This window comes from Ochotona curzoniae, unplaced genomic scaffold, assembly GCF_017591425.1.
Source record: "Ochotona curzoniae isolate NIBS_2020 unplaced genomic scaffold, NIBS_Ocur_1.0 contig_3498, whole genome shotgun sequence".
Taxonomy (NCBI): domain Eukaryota; kingdom Metazoa; phylum Chordata; class Mammalia; order Lagomorpha; family Ochotonidae; genus Ochotona; species Ochotona curzoniae.
Genome location: NW_024465885.1, coordinates 40,042,230 through 40,061,792, shown reverse-complemented (window position 1 = coordinate 40,061,792; position 19,563 = coordinate 40,042,230). Strand labels below are relative to the sequence as shown.

General features: G+C 45.4%; 1 protein-coding gene across 5 annotated transcripts in view; it reads right to left on the bottom strand.

Moving 5' to 3' along the window:
• BACH1 (BTB domain and CNC homolog 1) overlaps positions 1 to 18,674 on the bottom strand; it is a 50,219-nt gene extending 31,545 nt beyond the window's left edge. The window contains exon 1 of one of the 5 annotated variants that reach the window (XM_040980705.1): positions 18,600 to 18,674. The gene's annotated coding sequence lies outside the window, so the exon portion shown is untranslated. Of the gene's footprint in view, positions 1 to 3,428; positions 5,110 to 9,761; positions 9,781 to 18,599 lie in introns of those variants that run through there. The other 4 variants (XM_040980706.1, XM_040980703.1, XM_040980707.1 and 1 more) reach the window with 4 other exon arrangements.
• Positions 18,675 to 19,563: the final 889 nt, after the last annotated feature.

Sequence of the window (19,563 nt, the reverse complement as noted above, 5' to 3'; positions counted from 1 at the left end):
AACACCATTGCTTTTTATCTCATCAATTTTTTTGAACATAGAACAGCTAAGAAAATTGCAAACGTGTGCAATCTCTGGATCTCAACACAGCTTGCCAAGTCTCTGCACACTCTATCTCCTGCTCTCTGTAACAGCTCTCCACCTTTGTCCTCAGTGTCTCAACAGACCACCATAACTAGGATCCAATTTCACACACACACACACACACACACACACACACACACACACACACACACACACACACACAATTCCTCCATTATGTATTCTCTTGATTCTATTCCATCCTGCTTCTCTAGGATATAATTCTCTCAGCATCCTTTCTCAAATATGAACGATATTCCAACAAAGTTCACAGAGGGTTTCGCCCCAATAGCTCAACTGGCTAAACCCTCCCCTTCAGAATGCTGCAATCCCACATGAGCACCAGTTTGTGTTCCAGCTGCTCCACTTCCCACTCAGCGCCCTGCCAATGACCTGGAAGGGCAGTGGAGGATGTGTCCAAGGCTTGGGACCCTGCAAGCACGTGGGAGACCCAGAAGAAACTCCTGGCTTCAGAACAATTCAGTTTCTAACACTGCAGCCATTTGGGGAGTGAACCAGAAGACGGAAGATCTTTCTATCTTGCTTTCTTTCCATAAATCTGACCTGCCTTTCCAATTAAGATAAATAAATCTTCAAACCACCCCCCCCCCAAAAAGCTCATGAAAACACATATTACACACACAAAAAAAATCTCCACATGAGTTTCAAAATTTGGGCACTAAAATACCTTTTAAAAGTGTTTTTTTAGAACCAGGTGCAATGGCCTAGTTGCTAAAATCTTCACCTTGCATGTACCAGGATCCCATATGGCACCAGTTCTAATCACGGCGGCTCCACTTCCCACGCAAGCTCCCTGCTTGCAGCCTGGGAAAGCAGTCAAGGACAGGCCAAAGCCTGTCCTGCACCCATGTGGGAGACCCAGAAGAGGCTCCTGGCTCCTGGCTTCAGGTTGGCTTCAGATTAGTTTAGCTCCAGCCATTGCTGACTACTTGGGGAGTGAATCATCGGACAGAAGATCTCCCTCTCAGTCTCTCCTCCTCTCTGTGTATCTGATTTTGCAATAAAAATAAATAAAACATTTTTTTAAAGTGTTTTCAATTGACAGTGCAATACTTCAAAATACACAGACACAGCAGAAGCTCCACCGCTTCACTCCAGCAGGCTGCTGTCTCACCTTTGCGCAACTGTGGCAACTGCTTCTCAACCCTGCCACCAGTTGGCTCACAATGCACGTCAAAATCCAGGGAGAATTAGTCTTGGCTCGCCACATCTGTTCAGTAACAGATCACCTCATGGGTTCATGACCAATTTACGGATTTGCTGTCCTTGGGAAAGAGGCCAACCCCAACTCCTGTCGGCTGCAGCCTAGAGAAGCTGGAGAATAACACAGCATGGCAGTCGCCCAAACGGGCCCCTCTAAGAATGTCAATCTCCTTGAAGGTACAGCACGGAGTGAGCATGACTGGGGCTGCTCATTCCAGGAAGCTGGAACTTATTCTTCATAGCTCCTTCACTAGGGCACCCCTGTAACTTTTTACTGAGGCTGCCGCCTCTGTCTTTTAACACTGAGGTCCACTTCTCCCCATCTGCACTGCCACAATCATAACCCCGGCCATTTACAGCTCCTGCCTACAGAAATGCTGTATAGCCTTTAGGAATGGATCTCAAGCTCATAAATACACAAAACAGAGAGGTATTTCAAAAAAGTTCATGGAAAAGTGAAATTAAATGATGGTCATTAGGGTGCAAAAAATTCTTTTCTTGCAATCTAGGGATAGGCTCTGTATTGCAGTGGGTTAAGACGCCACTTAGAACACACTCATTCCTTATCTATGGCTAGTTTGAAACCAGCTACTCCATCCCCCAACTAGCTTCCCACTAATGCACATCCAGGAAAATAACAGATGCTCAAGTGTTTAAGCCTGCATCAACAGGAAGGGCCTACGTGAAATCCTTGGTTCCTAGCTTCAGCCCGCCCAGATCTGGCTGCTGTGAGCATCTGGGTAATAAAGCAAATCTATCTTTACATGTCTGACTGCTTGCCTGCCACTGTCTCTCGCTCTCTCTCCATCCTTCTCTCCCTCTCTGCCTCCCTCCATCCCTTCCACTGTCACTATGCCTTCCAAGGAAATGAAAATAAATAGTTAAAAAAAAAATTTGGAATCCATGAATACAAGGGGTCTTCAAAAACCGTATGAAAATATGTATTATAAAAATACTATGCATGGGGCCCAGCGCGGCGGCACAAGTGGTTAAGTCCTCACCTTGCACGCCCAGGATCCCAAATGGGCGCCGGTTCTATCCCAGCAGCCCCGCTTCCCTTCCAGCTCCCTGCCTGTGGCCCGGGAAAGCAGTCAAGGACGGCCCAAAGCTTTGGGACCCTGCACCCGTGTGGGAGACCCGGAAGAGGCTCCTGGCTTTGGATCGGCATAGCATCGGCCGTTGCGCTCACTTGGGGAGTGAATCATGGGATGGAAGATCTTCCTCTCTGTATATCCGCCTTTCCAATAAAAACATAATAAAAAAATAAATCTTTTAAAAAAATACTATGCATGGATTTCAAAACTCTTTTGCACAAAGAATAAATATCTTTAAATTTCATTTTCCATAAACTTTTTTAAAAAATCATACAAATGTATTTCAAAAAGAAAAACTAAATTTCACAAATATTTATTACATCCACAGCACTGTAATTATTCTATTAAAATAAATACGAGCTATAATCCATTCAATTCCAAGACCTACTAATGAACCCTCATCCTATACAAGTGCAGTTGCTAACACTCAGCATTTAGAATCTTACACTGTTTGGGTTCAATGCCAGCTCTGCCACTCAGTAGCTACACACCACCTAGGCCAAGCTGCTTTTTGTCTTAATTCACTTGCTATCTCACTGGGACAAGCAGTAACCAGTGGTAATGAAAACATTAACAAAAGACTAAGTGATCTCTCCCCTCCCATGTAAATCCCATGATGTCTCCCAAACTACTTCCTCAAGACGACTGTGCTCAGGTTTTGTCCGTCTCAGCCTCGCCCTTTGCTGCTCTCCAGCCTTAGTGTGCCTTCCTGCGCCCTGGACCACGCGGCTCTCACTGCTTTGGCCTGCATACCTGCTATGTTTGCTGCCTGCGCTTCCAATGTTTAGCATACTGATTTCTCATCTCTTAGGTCTCAACTTACATGTCAACTTTTCCTGACTGGTTTTCTGCCATAATTCAAGCATGCAATAATAAGCCAAAACAGATATTCAATGCTGAATGACTTGGTATTTATAATACAAGCTCCAAACCCAGATTTAAATCTGCTTTCAAGTACAGCCGTTGGCTATTACAATGCACATGGAAACACGACCATTGACCTAAGCACTCTGAGTCAAGTTCTTAGCTTCTCCAGAGCTGTAAGGGAAGAGGGTCCCACTCCTACCACTGGGAGCTAGAAAAATACCTGAAAGACAACTGGCCAAGGAAGATCAAGTTGGTATCTTTAGACACACACAGCCTGACTCTAATTAGTATAGGCAATACAGAACAGTGTTATAAAAATCAAATTTTCTAATTCTTGAAAACTCAGTGGTCAACAAATCCATTTTCACTTGATAACTATGTAATGATTACACCAGATAATAACACATTATTCCAATATCTATCAAATATCTTTCAACAGTTCTCCAACATGAAAAAAAAACAGTATACAAATTGTCTTGAACAGATTATGAAAAGTATCACAAAAATTTTCTGTGGCTTTCAAAATAATGTACCAAAGTAAACTTGATTTTTAATTCTATCTTTCCATAAAGACTGCGAAATTCCCTTGCATTAACAATGCAGCCTAAAGCCATCATGAATTTGAGCACCAAATTTAGAATTTTGTTACACCAGAATTTCTCCCACTTTTTGCAATACATACTAACTAGACAGTTCCAAATAAATGTTTGCAGGCCTTAGCAAACTGCTGACTCACACGCAAGTGCTGATAAAGTATGAATAGGCATTTCCTAAGCTTCCTGAACCCCAACTTAGAAATAACTTCTGCTCTCCATCCAATATACACAACCTGTAGTGCTAACATAGCTAAAATGTGACGCATCTGCTTTCAAAAGACAGAAAAGGAAACAAAATGCTTCGCCATTATCTGCCTGTTAAAGAAAGCCTTGTAAATCTCAAGAATATTTGATCACAGTCATCCGTATAATCTTTATAAGACAAAAATTCAGAAGGTAACTTTGTATGAGGATAAAGTTTCACACACGTGAAGCAGATAAAATGTCATTCAGCCCGAGTCTCAAAAGACTATGTTGTATTTTAATTCTTAATAGGAAAGGTATAACGAGTCATCTAATACCAAGTATTCATTTAAAACAAAACGGCTGCCATCACTTGTCAGCTTCAATGAACATGACTCAATGCCAGACATTCTTTTCTACAAGTTACATACACTCAGAACATAACTAGGTACGTCTGGAATGAAAATGATGCCTCAGAGAGAAGAAATAGACAAGAATAATCTTCAACATCAATTTACACAGGAACGCAGACCTTCTGAAAGGTATTCATCATGAAGTCTTCAATAAAAACTACTTTTTGGCCCATTTTCATTTAACCATAATATTCAGTTAATGAGAAATATGTTTCACAAAATAGTCATTAGGGTTCATGTGTGCAGGAAGGGCATTAAGTGGTGACTGGCGGACCTAAGTTAGCAATAGTAAATACGGGCAACTGTGCAGCCTTGAACAGCAGCAGTATCCGTCACCTGGGGTTCTGCAAAGGCGCTGCCCCCTCGGTTCTAGGGGACTGGGCACTCCCACCTCCTCTTCCACACCCCTTCTCCCAGTATGCCCTGTATACCACCACTGCCCCATCCATCTCTGATCACCTCATTTCCTAAAATCATTTCCTCTCAGCCTTAATAAAAATTTTAATCATGATGGAATAGGATATGTAAATGGGAATATTTTTAAAAACTGAATGAAAATGTAAAACAAGAAATAGTGCATGGATGTAAGTAGCAGAGATACTTATAGAAACAGCAAAATCACAACTTTTTAAGGATTTTAAGTGGGAAAATTATCTCAATCTGTTAAAATTATATATAACTTAAGAATAGAATTTCTAAATTTTTTTAAGAAATCAAAGCAATTTTTAAAGTTCACAATTATTACAGACCTATGCAAGGTCTTATACAGGGTAAATTAGACGTTTCCAATTAGTTTTCCTAATATTAAAAATCGTATTTATACTTACTGGATCCAATTAATAGAAACTAACAGAAAAGTCCGCATAAGCTGTTTAAAGACTCACTACTCATATGTCAGACAATTTTTTTTTTACTTGCCATGGGGGCCCAGCGTGATAGCATAGCGGCTAAAGTCCTCGCCTTGAACGCTTCAGGATCCCATTTGGGTGCTGGTTCTAATCCTGGTGGCCCCCCTTCCCTGTGTGTGGCTTGGGAAAGCAGTCCAGGACAACCCAAAGCTTTGGGATGCTGCACCTATGTGGGAGGCCAGGAACAAGCTCCTGGTTCCTGGCTTCGGATTGGCTCAGCTCCAGCTGTTGCAGCCACTTGTACATGCACTGGTCCTTGAAACTCTTCAGTTGTAAAATAAACAGTTGGTTTTCCTTTCAATCTGTACATCATCAGGGCAATAATGATAAAATATGATTTGCCTGCTGTATTATCCATTGTGCTGTTAAGTGAACTAAAGCATTTGGTCCTGACGAGATGGGTGTGGTTCTCCTGGTCCTCCAGTGGTGATTCGTGTGACTTGCCTCAGTTATATCTCTAGCCTCTGGAAGTATTCAAGTCAACTGAAACTCCATTTCCTTTTGGCTTTAATAATTCGGTGTGCTTAGCACCTAATACCTTTCTGAGGCTTTGTGAGACAAGTTGGGCAAAGCCACCTGTGGATGCTTCGTGTCAACCTTGGCTTCAGAGAAGTGCATTTGCACGTCCGATGCGCTGGGTCTTAGTACTTTCCTGTATTAGTGCCTGTTTTTTTCTTTACAATGTCACCATTCTTAGTTTCTTGAAACATTTGTTTTTTAATAATTATGTTGAAGATAGCATTGGAGACTGTTGTGTCTCAGAGTTGTCTATGAATTTTCTATTTAATATCAAAATGGATGTTTTGGGGAAATACTCATTATAAAGGCAGAGAAAGCAGCACCTACCTACATTCTTTGGGAGGCTTCGAGAAAATTAAAATGTGAACTTTGACCTTAATGAAGGCAAGTAGCATCTTACTATAAAGTAATATGTTGATGGTTAAGGATTTGAATGAGAAACCAAAAATAAAAATTATCTGAATATAATTGTTTTTAACAGTTTGATAGGGATTCTGCTAAGGTGTGTGTGGGGGGGGTGCTAACAACCCGTATTTCTGGACTTGTCACACTTGAGGTGCATGTTAGATGTACAGGTAAGTGAGAAGGCTTAAAATTTGTTCCAAGTCAGAATAACTCTTAGTAGGTCCAAGAGCTGACACACACAGAATCAAAAGTAACTGGGGGGAGTGGCGGGGGGGGGGAGGGGTAGGAAAAAAGGCCAAACAAAAAATAAAGTGCCATTCAAATTCTCAACCACTCCTTACACACCAACTCATAATTTTAAAAGATTAGATTAAGAGTAAAAAGGATCTTTGGTAACAATCTTAGGCAGCAATACAGCAAAGCAATTAATACATCATGTCAATCAATGAAGTGAAGGTTTTTAATTCAAATAGAGTATTAAATTTAAATACTGTATTTTAAAATAATACTATAATAATAATAATGGGTTCATTTATCCCTGGTCAGCTACCATAGGCCTACAGTGTCTCAACATACACTGTTAAAACTAAGAACTGTCTCCTTTATCAATCTGTGAGTCCAAATAATCATTTCTAAAATAGGAATTTTCAAGCCACAATTTTTCATTAGAGTTCTCAATAACTACATTTATAACTTACGATAATCACAAAATTCAGTGCAAAAAAGCAATAATTTGGGACCCACAAATACAACTGAAATGTACCTAGGAACAACTGAGTAGAAAAATAAGGTTCATATATTACATTTTATATCAGACAAAAATTTATATTCAAAAAGTAATTCTCACTATCAAAATACTCAGATAATAGGATTTCGAATGTTTTGACCACAACCAACTATTAAATGTTTAGAGACAGATGTATTACCCTGTTAAACATTATACAATGTATCTATTTATCAAAAGTCTCATGACATACCATAAAATACACACATTTTATGTGTTTAAAAAAAAAAACTTAAAGAAAAGAGACCTGGCTAGAGGGGCTGCCCAGCACCACGGCTTAGTGCACCAAGCCTCCACCTCTGGCACCTGCAGCATATACGGACACCGGCTCATGTGATGGCTGCTTCGCTTCTCATCCAACTCCCTACTTATGGTCCAGGAATGACTATGCAGAGAGGCGGAGCTTCTGTTTGCATTCTAGGACTCTGGGTTCCAAGTCCATGCACTCAGAGAGTGAGCCAGTTTCTATGAGAGCCAGGCTAGCCCCAACACTCCGTGTGAGTGGTGGCTATCACAGGGGTTATGCCCTTCAGGTAAAGCGGAGTTCTCTTTGCAGTTCTCTTTCCCTGAAAGAGTTCAGAACTCCTACGAGTACTGAAAGAAATACATTTCTTCTAGGAATAGTTTTTGGGCAGAAAAGGCATTTTCTATTTTTAAAACAACCACCACATTTTTTTTTAAACTCAGAAATGTGTGCCTGTGTAGTCACGGGCAAAGACGATGCTGTGAACCACTCAGCACAATTCACCCCCTCACTTTCTATGCAATTCCTGACAGCACTCCAACTACACACTTCTGCTACAGCAGATCCCCAGTCCAAAGCAAAATAACTCATGATTTATTTAAGCCAATCATTATGGGTGGGGGGAGGTCACACTTCACTTGGTATGATGGATTGTGGTATAGGTTTATCTGTAATGTTGACTAACAGAAGAGGGAAAAGGTGGCTTCTACTATGAGGTTTCTGCAGAAACTGTTCTGTTAACACATGCAGAAAAAAAAAACAGTGAGTATTTTTTCTTCCACAAACATAGATTTAATTGAGACCCCTGAATTCCTGGCATCCATCTTGCAGTCAACTGTTAAGAGAAACTAGTCAAGGTCAAAACAAAAACAATCAGGCCTAGTATGGTGGACAGAATGCTCATCCGGCACCTGCCAGAGCCAGCATCCCAAAGGGGCACTGGTTTACATCCTGGCTGCTTGACTCTTGATCCAACTTTCTGAAGCCTGGGAAAAGTAGAGAACGACTCAAGTTCTGGGGACCCTGCACCCAAGTGGGAGACAGGGGAGAAGCTCCTGACTTGCAGCTTTTGTTCAGCTCAGCTCTGGCCATCATGACCATCTGAGGAGTGAGATCAATAGATGGAAGACCTCTCTTCATCTCTCCAATCTCTGTAAATATGCCGTTAAAAATAAATCAATCTCAGGCACAGCACCACTGTTCAATAGCTAAATCCTCACCTTGCAAGCCCTGGGATCATACGGACACAGGTTCATGTCCCAGCTGCTCCACTTCCCATCCAGCTCCCTGCTTGTGGCCTGGGAAAGCTGTCGAGGATGGCCCAAAGCTTTGGGACCATGCACCTGCCTGGGAGAACTGGAAGAAGCTCCTGGCTCCTGGCTCCTGGCTTCAGGTTGGCTCAGCTCTGGCTACTGAAGGCCACTTGGGCAGTGAATCAGCAGGTGGAAGATTTTTCTCTTCAACTTTCTTTCTCTCTGTAAATCTGGTCTGCCTTGCCAATAAAAATAAATAAATTTAAAAATTAAAAAATAAATCTTTTTTTAAAAGAATCCACTGATGGGATCTGTTATTGTTATCACTATTGTTCTCTGAAAGGCAAGGGGAGAGAAGGGGGGAAGGAGACATCTTTTGTCCACTGGTCCATTCCCCAAATGCCTGCAAAGCCAGAACTAGGTCAGGTCAACCAGGAGCTCGACACATGAATTCGAACATGAAATGGAAGCATCTTAAGCGCTGTGTCACATCCCTACCCCTTTGACAAGACGTATAAATCAGCACACATGTACCCTTTTCTTCCCACTAACTTCCAGTTCTCTCTACCATGCTCACAACTAAAGTTCTCAAAAGAGTTATTAACACAAGTTGTTTCCTCCACTCCTCATGCATTCATCACTATCATAACTGATGCTTTCAGGATTCTCCAGAACACGTGCCGCAAAGTCGGCCGAATCCCTTACAGCACACACGCTAGAGTGATGGTGTGCTTGTACATTAGATCACAACTTCGGAAAACTTCCATACTGCCAATAAGTAGAACACATGACACCAATTTCAGTCTGATAAGTTACATACAAATGTAGTTGATTAAGCTCAACATGTGACTTTTGAGATACGAGCTGCACAAACAGAAAGAAAACGAAGATTCTTAACATGTAGAAGTGCGATTACTGTCTTCCTGTGTCCCAAGCAAACTCAACTAAAGGGAGAGCATCTGAGAAACACTCGGACCCCCCTCTGCTACTGATCAGCCCTGTTACCAACCTGCTCCAGGGAAGAATCTTCTAGAACAGACACACTGGGCTAATGACAAAGGGGTGTGACACCCTCACGGCAAAACAGAACATCCAAAGAAATACTACTAAAGTTTGACTGGTACTTGGCAATAGTCCCGTATCACAATGAGACGATTTCAAGGGAAAAACAGTTACTCGCCAAGACTTACCTTAAGTGGCGTTTCCTCTGATTTCCCCAGATGATACCCTGGGAACAAAAGCATGTTAGCAAAGAACTCCATTTAGACCCAGAAAAATGCTTCTCTACTTTAAACAGTGTTCTGTACCTTTGGCAAACCAACGGTTAAGAATATTATACTGGGACCAGCTGTGGCAGCAGCATCCCACATGTGTACCATTTCCCAGCTAACGTGCCTGGGTAAGCAGTGGAAGACGGTCCAAGTACTTGGGCCTCTGCACCCACATGGGAGACTCGGAAGAGGCTCCAGGTTCCCAGCTTTGGATCAGCCCAGCTCTGTCCTTTGAGGCCATTTGGAGAATGGGTCAGCAGATGGAAGATGCTCTCATTTCTCCCTCTCAGTCTCTGTAATTCTGTGTTCCAAATACACAAAATTTTTTAAAAGAACAGTATATGACATACTTTATAGTTTTTATATTCTGTGATTACTTTAAAATTTGCTATATATAGATAACATGGCCATTTTTCTATCAATTATTGTTTACTGCTTTTGTCCGCAAACTAAGGTCTTTCTGAATTTTATTTATTAAACTTTTTATTCAGTGCAAGTCTTTTGCTGAGGTGTAAATCTAAAACATGCTATCTCAAAAGTTAAAAGAGAGACAGGGAGAAGCAGGAGAGAATGCCATTGTTCCTAGAATTGCATCTAATTGTGAAATTTTAACTAAAATTAAAATGGGAAAAGCAAATAAAATGAAAAAAAAAAAAAACATAAAAGCCTGACACTTTCTGCCCTACTTCTTGAACTTCACCAGCGACGTGCATGCCCAGCACCCTCCTTGAAAGACCACAGGAGCTGGAGAAGCCCAGACGCTGTGCAAACGCACAAGCCTGACGACCACGTCATGGTTCCAAACGCAGTGTTTATACACAACATACACACTGAACTGCTGATCTTTCCGAAAGCACTGACATGAGAACCACAGCCTGACAGATGTATTAACTCGGTACGTATTTTAAACATATTGTATAGCATACCTTACGGCTGAGTAACCCTATACTAATCTAGCCGATTCCTGAAATATGATGGCACATTTTGGAGAAGGACCCAACATTAAGTACACGAAGATGCAAGTAAGCAAGGAAACTGCATGTTCTTAAATAAACCGCTGAACAGTTTACCTTCTTCCTTATTTTTATTGAAATACACAGAGAAAGAGATACAGAAAGATCTTCTATCCCCTGGCTCACTCTCATAGTAGCCAAAACAGCCAGAACTGAGACAATCCAAAGACAGGAGCCAGGAGGCTTCCTTGGGTCCCCAATGTGGGTGGTAGGATCCCAAGGCTCGGGGCCATCCTCCACTGCTTTCCCAGGCCAAAAGCAGGGAGCTACAAGGGAAGTGGAGCAGCTGGGACATGAACTAGTGCCCATATGGGATCCTGGCATATGCAAGGCAAGGATTTAGCCACTAGGCTATTGTGCTAGGCCCACAGTCTACCTTTTTTTTTTTCAATTTTACTTATTATTATTATCATTTTATAATACAGTCCCATAGGCCCTAGGATTTCCCTTACCACTTCCTCAATTCCCTCTCCCATCACTGAGCTCCCCTACATCATTATTATTGTACAGTTCTTCATACAGTCATATGTCCATCACTGCAGACATGGACAATGAAAGAGTCCAGCATCCTATTGTCAAGACAGAGTAAACAGTTTCATTGGGAGTCCATCTTTAGTCTGGTATTATAGATGCATACTGCACTGTATCCTCACATCTGGATATGACGGTCTCCATTACACAGTTACGGTACATCCCTTTAAATGAAAAGTCACAAAACAAAATCAACAACAGGAAGAAAAAAGAAATGAACAATGCCATGAAGTTAACTAATATGCTACCGAATGACTAATGTGTCACTGAAGAAATGAAAATCAAGAAGCTTCTTGAAGAAAATGCTGCTACTCTATGATCTATGAGCCACTGAAGAATTTAATCAGAATTAAGTGTTTTGAAGAGATGAAACTAACAAAAAAAAATCCACGAGATATAGTTTCTGCTGATCTTTGTTGGTGAGATATGTTTTCTGAAGGCAACAAATAGATGGGTTTTGTTGTTGTTGTTTTTCTATTTAAAGCACCCTCAGACCTGACATCCCAAAGGGAGACAATCTGTAAACAGATAACAGAGGAAAAAACGGGGCAGGGATTAGGAAAAAGAACCTTTTCTTCATCAAACACTTTTTAATCTACAGCCTTGGTGTCAAACTATTGCTAATATGCAGTCAATACAGGATGAAATGACACGACCTTGCTAAACACTTTTAATGTCATTCTAGCTGAAGGGTTGACGATTTTATCTAAAGAAACTGAAAAAAAAAAAAATGGGCCCGATCCTCTCCTCTCCTGGGAGACACACAACAAGGGAGCCGGAGCACCAACACACAGGCTGTGGTCCCTAAAGGAGCCCAAGGCCAGAGCCACACAGGCCAGCTTGGATGCCCAGCCCTTTAGAGCAGGCCTGGGGCTGGGGCTGTGCCTCATGAGATAAGCCTGTCTACTCTAGCAAAGGAGTCAAAAGTCTTAAATACGTCTTTAGAAGGCTAAGTACAGCCTTTGCTTTCTCTGTATTAAAGCTGTGTCACTTTAAGGCAGACACGCTTAACCTATCTCTTCTCTTAGATTCTCTCTGGAAGCTGCTATTGGATTTCGGCATATCACATGACCCTAATCTTAAAAAAACTGGACTATTCAGGCAGTTTTACACTTCAGACCAACTTAGACAGCAAGTCCCTAAGTGTGTAGACACTCCAACTAAAATAGTCCTAGACAACCAACAGGTCTTAGTAAAAGCATTTATGATGCAGCGAGAGGCAGGCAGGGCCTGATGCTGAGATCCTAGAAAGGCCTAGCCTGTGGCCAGCCAAAAGGGCAAGCCAGGAGTCCTGGGGGGTCCTAGGCAGGCCACGCCCACGACATACTAGAATGACAGTCTGGGAGGGGCAGACCAGGGGCTGCCACTGAAGCCCTACTCAAGCTGTTCCTGCAGTGGACCACTGAGCTTGGCCAGGAACTTGAGGGGATCTGGAGAGGCCGTGTGACACTGCGCTGGCCTGGGAAAGGTTCTAGGCAGTTGCAATCATGCTTGGCCAGGGGCCTGAGGCCGGGTCCTGGGGAGAAAGCATACTGATGACCTCGGGCACTGCTAAGAATCCTGGACTTTCATGTCTTGTCAGTCCCAGAAACAACAGGATCTCTGGTCTCGGGTATCAGATACCCACTTGCATATGCTGGCATCAAAACTCAGTGTGTTTTATGGCACCTCCTACAATGAATCCTTGCAGGGGGCAGGATCACGTCTAGGTGTACACGAAGAGGAGCTGGCCACGACTACGGGGGACACACCCACTGGCACCAGCTACACTTTCTATGGCTCCTGAGATGGACCCATTAAACAGCGAGCTTTCCAAACTGAGGACATGTAAGGCCTGCATTCCTAATCAGCAGGAAGTAGCTACAGAGGATGAAACTACATCCTTCAGGAACCCTTGAGAATAGGGGTGCAAAATGTCAGGAGGGAAGGAAACGGGACAGGCAATTACAAAGTTCAGACTCACAAACCGGAAGCCATACCTTCCCTGCCCTATATGATACAGTCTGTCTACCTGTCAATCAAATGACCTCTTCCTTGTACTCCCTCTCACCTGGGCATGGAGGGCAACATGTCACCACTGTGTTTCTCAGGCTCACGAGAAGCCAGGCAACAGAGAGGGGCACACTCTCTCCCAGCCTTCCCTTCTCTGCTCACTCTATCCCTACCAGTGCTCCTGTGATTCTCTCACCTTCTGTATCAACTTCATACTAATCAAAAAAAAAAAAAAAAAACAAGTGAAAATAGGACCAGATTTGTCACACAGCAGATTAAGTGTCCACCTATGACCCTGGCTGTGACACCAGCTCCCTCCAATATGCCTAGGAAAGAAGTGAAGAATGAAGCAATTGCACATGCTCCTGCCATACACGCAAGAGACCCAAAAAGATCTATTTCCTGGCTTCGGCCTAGACTAGCCCAAGTCAATGTGACCTTATGCAAACAGAATCTCCCCAGGAAAGATATTCTCATTCATCCATTCATTCATTTATTCATTCATATTCTCTCTCTCTCCCTCCCTTCTTCCTGTTTATCCTCACTGCCACTCTTTCAAAACAACAAACAAATCTCAAAGTAAGCATAACTTTACCAGGGCCAATGCTGGAGTGCAACATGTTAAGCATCCACCTATGGGCCAACTGCCTATATGGGCCCCAGTTCAAGACCCAGTTGCTCTACTTCCAACCCTGCTCCCTACTAAGGGCCTGGGAAAACAGCTGGAGGATGGCCCAAGTACTTGGGCCTCTGGCATCCTGTGGGAGACTGAGGTGCACCCATCTTCAGCTGTCGTAGCTGTTTGGGGAATGAACCAGTAGATGCAAAATATCTCCTCTCTCTGTTCTTTCTCTCGCTGTAATTCTGCCTTTCAAATTAGTAATAATAGTAATAATTTTTATCAAACAGAAACTCGGAATCACTTTTATCACAAAAATGCTCTTTCAAGCAATGAGTTCCTAAGAAAAAAAAAATGATTCCAATTTATTTTAAATAAAAAACATGATTTGCACATACCTTCAGGTGCATACGGTAGTAATGCCTAAACTTTGCTAGTACTTAGAAAGAAACCAGCAGCTAGCCAACTTCACTGCATGTCTGCTGCAATCACACAGCAGGCATTAAACAACCAAGACCCTGGCAGTCACTACTTCTTTGGTCTTTTATTTTCTTCATAGCATGTCATTTAAAAAGTATTTAAGTATTTAAAAGAAAAAAAAAACCAACTTTCAGGAAAAACATGCATCCAAATATTCCCAACAAACTGGATGGGGCAGAGCAGTAAGAACCGAGAACAAGTTCTATCCTGGTATTAGTAAGCAGGCAGGCAGGCAGGCAGGCAGGGAGTAGACAGGTTACTAAACCTGCCAGGCCATGGTATCTCAACTACAACGTTGGAAAGACTAGACGAAAAATGACAAGTGTTTCTGATTCTTCAAAAACCAATCTCAGTAACTGGCGGGGACTGCCATTAAAGCGCTCTGCTGAGACCTCTTAGATTCCTTTAAATAACAGCGCTATCCCACGTCACTTGCCCTCCGAGTTGGGCGTGTGAAAGATGGTGTTACTGATGGTGTGTGTTCAGGGAGCTATTTTCCCAATAGCAATGAATGACCGGTCTCACGCGCAGTCCCACCTGCTATCAGTGGTTGTAATTCAGTTCTTAGCAGCTACAAAACAGGGCTACGTAACAGCACTTCCCAAACTCTGGACAATAGATGACAACACCTAATGCTGATGCTCAGCAAACAGCCTGAACTGTATTAACACATTTAATTCTCCCAAAGAGCTCTGTGACTTAGATCCATTTCCTGCATTGCATGGGAGACAGCTAGCTACCAGGGGGAAGAGCTTACCCAAGGCTTCAGAGGGGACGTCACAGTCAGAACTTAAGCAGTCTGGCTCTGTGGCTCCCATTCTCAACACTTTGCTTCCTGCTGTTCTTGTCAGCAACACTGTGATCACAGCACGACTACAGCTCCAGTAATGCTCTCCACTGAGGATGCCGAAAGCCAAAGTTTCACAGCGGCGTACGTCAATATTTTATCGACACTCCTAAAATGTCTGCTCCTTCTGAGTGCTTTAGGTTCTGGCACATAGCATTCAAATTACCCATAACCTGAACATCAGTTGGTTATCTCATTTGATAAATTTTTAAAATCAAAATAATCTCAAAAGTGATCCTCAAGAGATGTAATTTTCAGGGATAAAGTAACTCTCCTAATAACATCAGTCAGAAAATTGGAGGCAGGAGGCAGTTCCAAAAACACAGGTCTCCAAGTAACCAGCAGCACTATGAAGACAACCTCTGACAACTGGCCATTGAGAGGGTGTGGCACCTGTTACTGCACACAGCCCTCTCCCAGCACAGGTGACAACCAGCCATTAAGAGGGTGTTGCACCTGTTACCGCACACAGCCCTCTCCCAGCACAGGTGACAACCAGCCATTGAGAGGGTGGTGCACCTGTTACCGCGCACAGCCCTCTCCCAACAAGTGACAATCGGCCAATGAGAGGGTGTGGCACCTGTTACCATGCGGCCTTTCTCCCAGCACAGGTGACAACCAGCCACTGAGAGGGTGTTGCACCTGTTACTGCGCACAGCCCTTCTCCCAGCACAGGTGTATAGCAACCATACAGCATCTGAGATCAACTGAATGCCAAATCCTAACCTCAGCCAGTCTGCACACAGAGGTTGAAGAGTGCCACCTCCCAATACTGCACTCCAGTGTATACATTATCTTCAAGTGTTCTCGTTGACCTTTTCATATGCTATTATTACACTTCAGATCTCACAGAGTAATCACTAAGCTTGTTTCCAATTCCATTTTACCAACTCCAACTGGCTCATACTTCTAGTTCCACCTCTAACTTTAACAACGTAATAAGAAATTTACTCTCAAGCTTCTAATTTTAAAACACAATATACATCTTAAGTAAAAACTAGACGGAGTATGAAGAACATTTTCAAAAAATTGTGGCGCTTAAGAAGAAATCAAGAAGTTATCAAAAAATGGCCTAATGCTCAGAAAGCGTTATTGGCAACTGGTAACAAATTCTATTACATTCCTGAAACGGGAAAGAGTGAAGATGAGGTACGCGCACTATGTAACACCCAAGCACTATTGCTCATCTGTACCTGGAACGGCTTCCTCATTTTACGTAACAGACAAGCTTTAAAACACGAAGTCTTAATAGCTTCTTAAGTTTATCATCCTGCACTCTTCACTAGAGACCTAAAAACTGTATTTCTAATCTTCTCTAGTCAGAAACATAAACAAAATTAACCATTTCTCCTAATACAAATTGCTTTAAATGAATGATCAACAATAAAACCTCCCGGTCCATGGCAGGAGGCTAAGAGCGAGATCCTCACCTGAGGCCTCCCATTGCTAAACTCTGTCTGCAGCGAGGAGAGGGACGCTTGGGTTCTGTGGTCAGTTTTAAGCAAGAAGCAAGGACACAACAGACACGAGCAGCATCTACTCTGAGAATGAGCCATGCAAGTGCGAGCTTCCATGAGCCACCTTGCGAACCTTGACCCTACCAGACCTGCTAACTCAACTTACTCTCCCCTCCAACACCAAAACCTACAGCTGGGCTCATGAAAAGCCCAAGGGCATGGGAGAACAAGAAGAAGACTCCCTTCTGGGTTTGCACTGAGAAACTTTCCAGAAGCACCAATTCAGTTCATGTTTGAAATGTAAGGACCACAAAACGGAAAAAGGGAGATAAAATACTACTAAGTACAGTAGGAGCTGGGCTTATTTCTATCACACTGTTCACACATGTATTTGTTTACCACTGCTTGCAAATTTCTCCCTCAACTTTAGCACACTCCAGGGCAAATTTCCTCTGATATCTTGAGGCTGTTCCGTGTGTAAACCCCTCAGTGCGACCTGGCCACTTCCTCGGGGTTCCCACGCACCCACACCTCCCCTCACCTGCCTCAGAACGAGCCCCGGGCGGCCAGCAGAGTGGAGGCATGTGATGCGCCCATCTGCGCCAGCTGTTCCTAATTACCTCCCAAGCTCGGGAGAATGACTCAGCAACACGACTTTTTTTTTTTAAAGAGTCATCCGTCACCCAACCGACCGCTGAACAAAGGTAAACCAACTGACAGAACCACACACTGAACAAGCAAACACGAGGCTGTCACGACCCACCCCCAGGCCACCCTACCCCACGCTGACTCACTGGGGCCTTGCTTCCAAAGGTTTCCCTTTAAGATGTCCAAAGGCACAAGTGACAGGTGCCTTCAAACCCAGCCCAGCCCAGCCCAGCCTTTGCACTATCGTGGCAACATCAGGAAGCAGCGAACTGACAGCTCTTCCCATGTCTTTGCTTGGCCACGGGGAAGCTCTCAAACGCTCCGCTGGAATCCCGACCTTTGTTTTTCCAAATCGCCTCCAACTCACAGCCCGTGGAACGTAAGAGACGTTCAACAGATGAACAACGAACCCAGCAGTGGCATCTCCCATGGGTTATACTTCCAACACCCGGCAGAACTCCCCCAAAATGATCACTACCCCATAAAAGTCTTTGTCCCACCCTCCCCCCAAAGACGACACGGTTAGCTTGCTTTTCCCGACACAGGTTCTTTCACAATTACTAGTACACTTTACCTTGGAGGTGAACGCCTCAGACTCACTGCCGGGAACGCATTCTGCACAATTGTGTCCAACGACACGAGCCAAGCCGGTCGGAATGAGAAAGCCCCCGCATTCACCCGCGTTGCATCACCCCAGCACAAAGCCGGTGCCTCCTACAATCCACATCCCGCTCTCAACACGCTGTCAGAGCCCCGACTACAACGCGTGGGCAAAACGCCAACAAAGGGAGCCCTGGGAACCTCCTCTCCGGGGCCAGCTAGGCCGGGGAGCCGGGCTGAGGATCGCTCCGGACACGACTCGGCCTTCCTGACGCGCCTCCCCGAGCGACTCCCACCCCGGCCGGCTGGGCAGGCCGCGAGGGCGGCTCCGGGGGCGTCCGAGCCCGGGGCCCGGGGAGCCCGGGGGTACGGGGCTTCGGGGAGCCGCGCGCCGGTAAACAACAGCCGCCCCGGGCGCCCACGGACGCCCCTTCCGGCGGCCGCGGCCACTTCCAGGCGCGGGGCCGCAGCCGCTCCCCGCGAGGGCACCCACCGAGCCGGACCGCCGCCGGAGGCCACCCCCCCATCGCCGGACCCCCGACCCTCCCGGGCCGGCAGCCGCTCACTCACCGGAGCCCGGGCGCGGCGCGGCGCGGCCCGTCTGACGGCAGCGAGCGAGCGCGGGCAGCGGTCAGGTGACTCACTCTCTCCGCGCGGCCGCCGGCCCCGTCTCCTCCCGGCCCGTCTCCTCCCCGCCCCCTCGGCCGCCGGCCACGCCCCGCCAGCCGGGCCCCGCCCCTCGGGCGCCGGGCTCCGCCGCGTAAGCCCCGCCCCGGGCCGCGCGAGGCCCCGCCCCTCGGCCGCCGGGCCACGCCCCTGCCCGGCCACGCTGCGGGCCCGCCCTTTGGCTCCGGGGCAGCGCTCACCCCGAAAGCCGCGGAGGGAAGCCCACGCGGGTGGGGGGCTCCTGTGAGGAGAGCGGATGTCCGTGGGCCCAGGGAGAGGGGACGACAGGGGTTGTCCCCACCTCCGTGGGCGTTACCTGAGTGTTCCACGGGAAGGGAGAGGGGGCGCCTTGTCCCCTGGCCAGGACCCCTGATGCAGCCCCAGGAGCAGGACCTGCGGGGCGCGGGGCTCACGTTCTGGAAGCCCCGTGGGCTGTGTGGCTAGAGGTGGCGGGCGCTCAGGGTGGCCAGGGCGTCCGGGTTGTTGTGGAAGGCCTCCAACAAGGCTGCTTCGGTGTGGACGAGAGCAAGGTTGCCGGCTCACGGGTGTTGGCATTGCTCTGCGGCTGCCAGGAAACTTGGAGCCAGCTGCCACCTCGCCCCTCACAAACCCTTGGTTGCACTTTCATCCCTCACTGCTTCTTGTGGTGGTTCTCCAATTATCACCTTTAAAACTTAACACCTCTGGAGTTGAAAGTGTGGTCCCTGCAGAAAGCACATGGCAAAGCTCCTCTGCTCGGGGAGACAGGGAACTAGGCGGAACCAGCTCCATTAGAGTTCCTGAGAGGGTGGCATCCGCCTTGAGACCAGCAGCCTGCAAATAACTGCTCTGAAGGGATTTTGCCGTTGGATTGTCGGCAGCAGCTCCG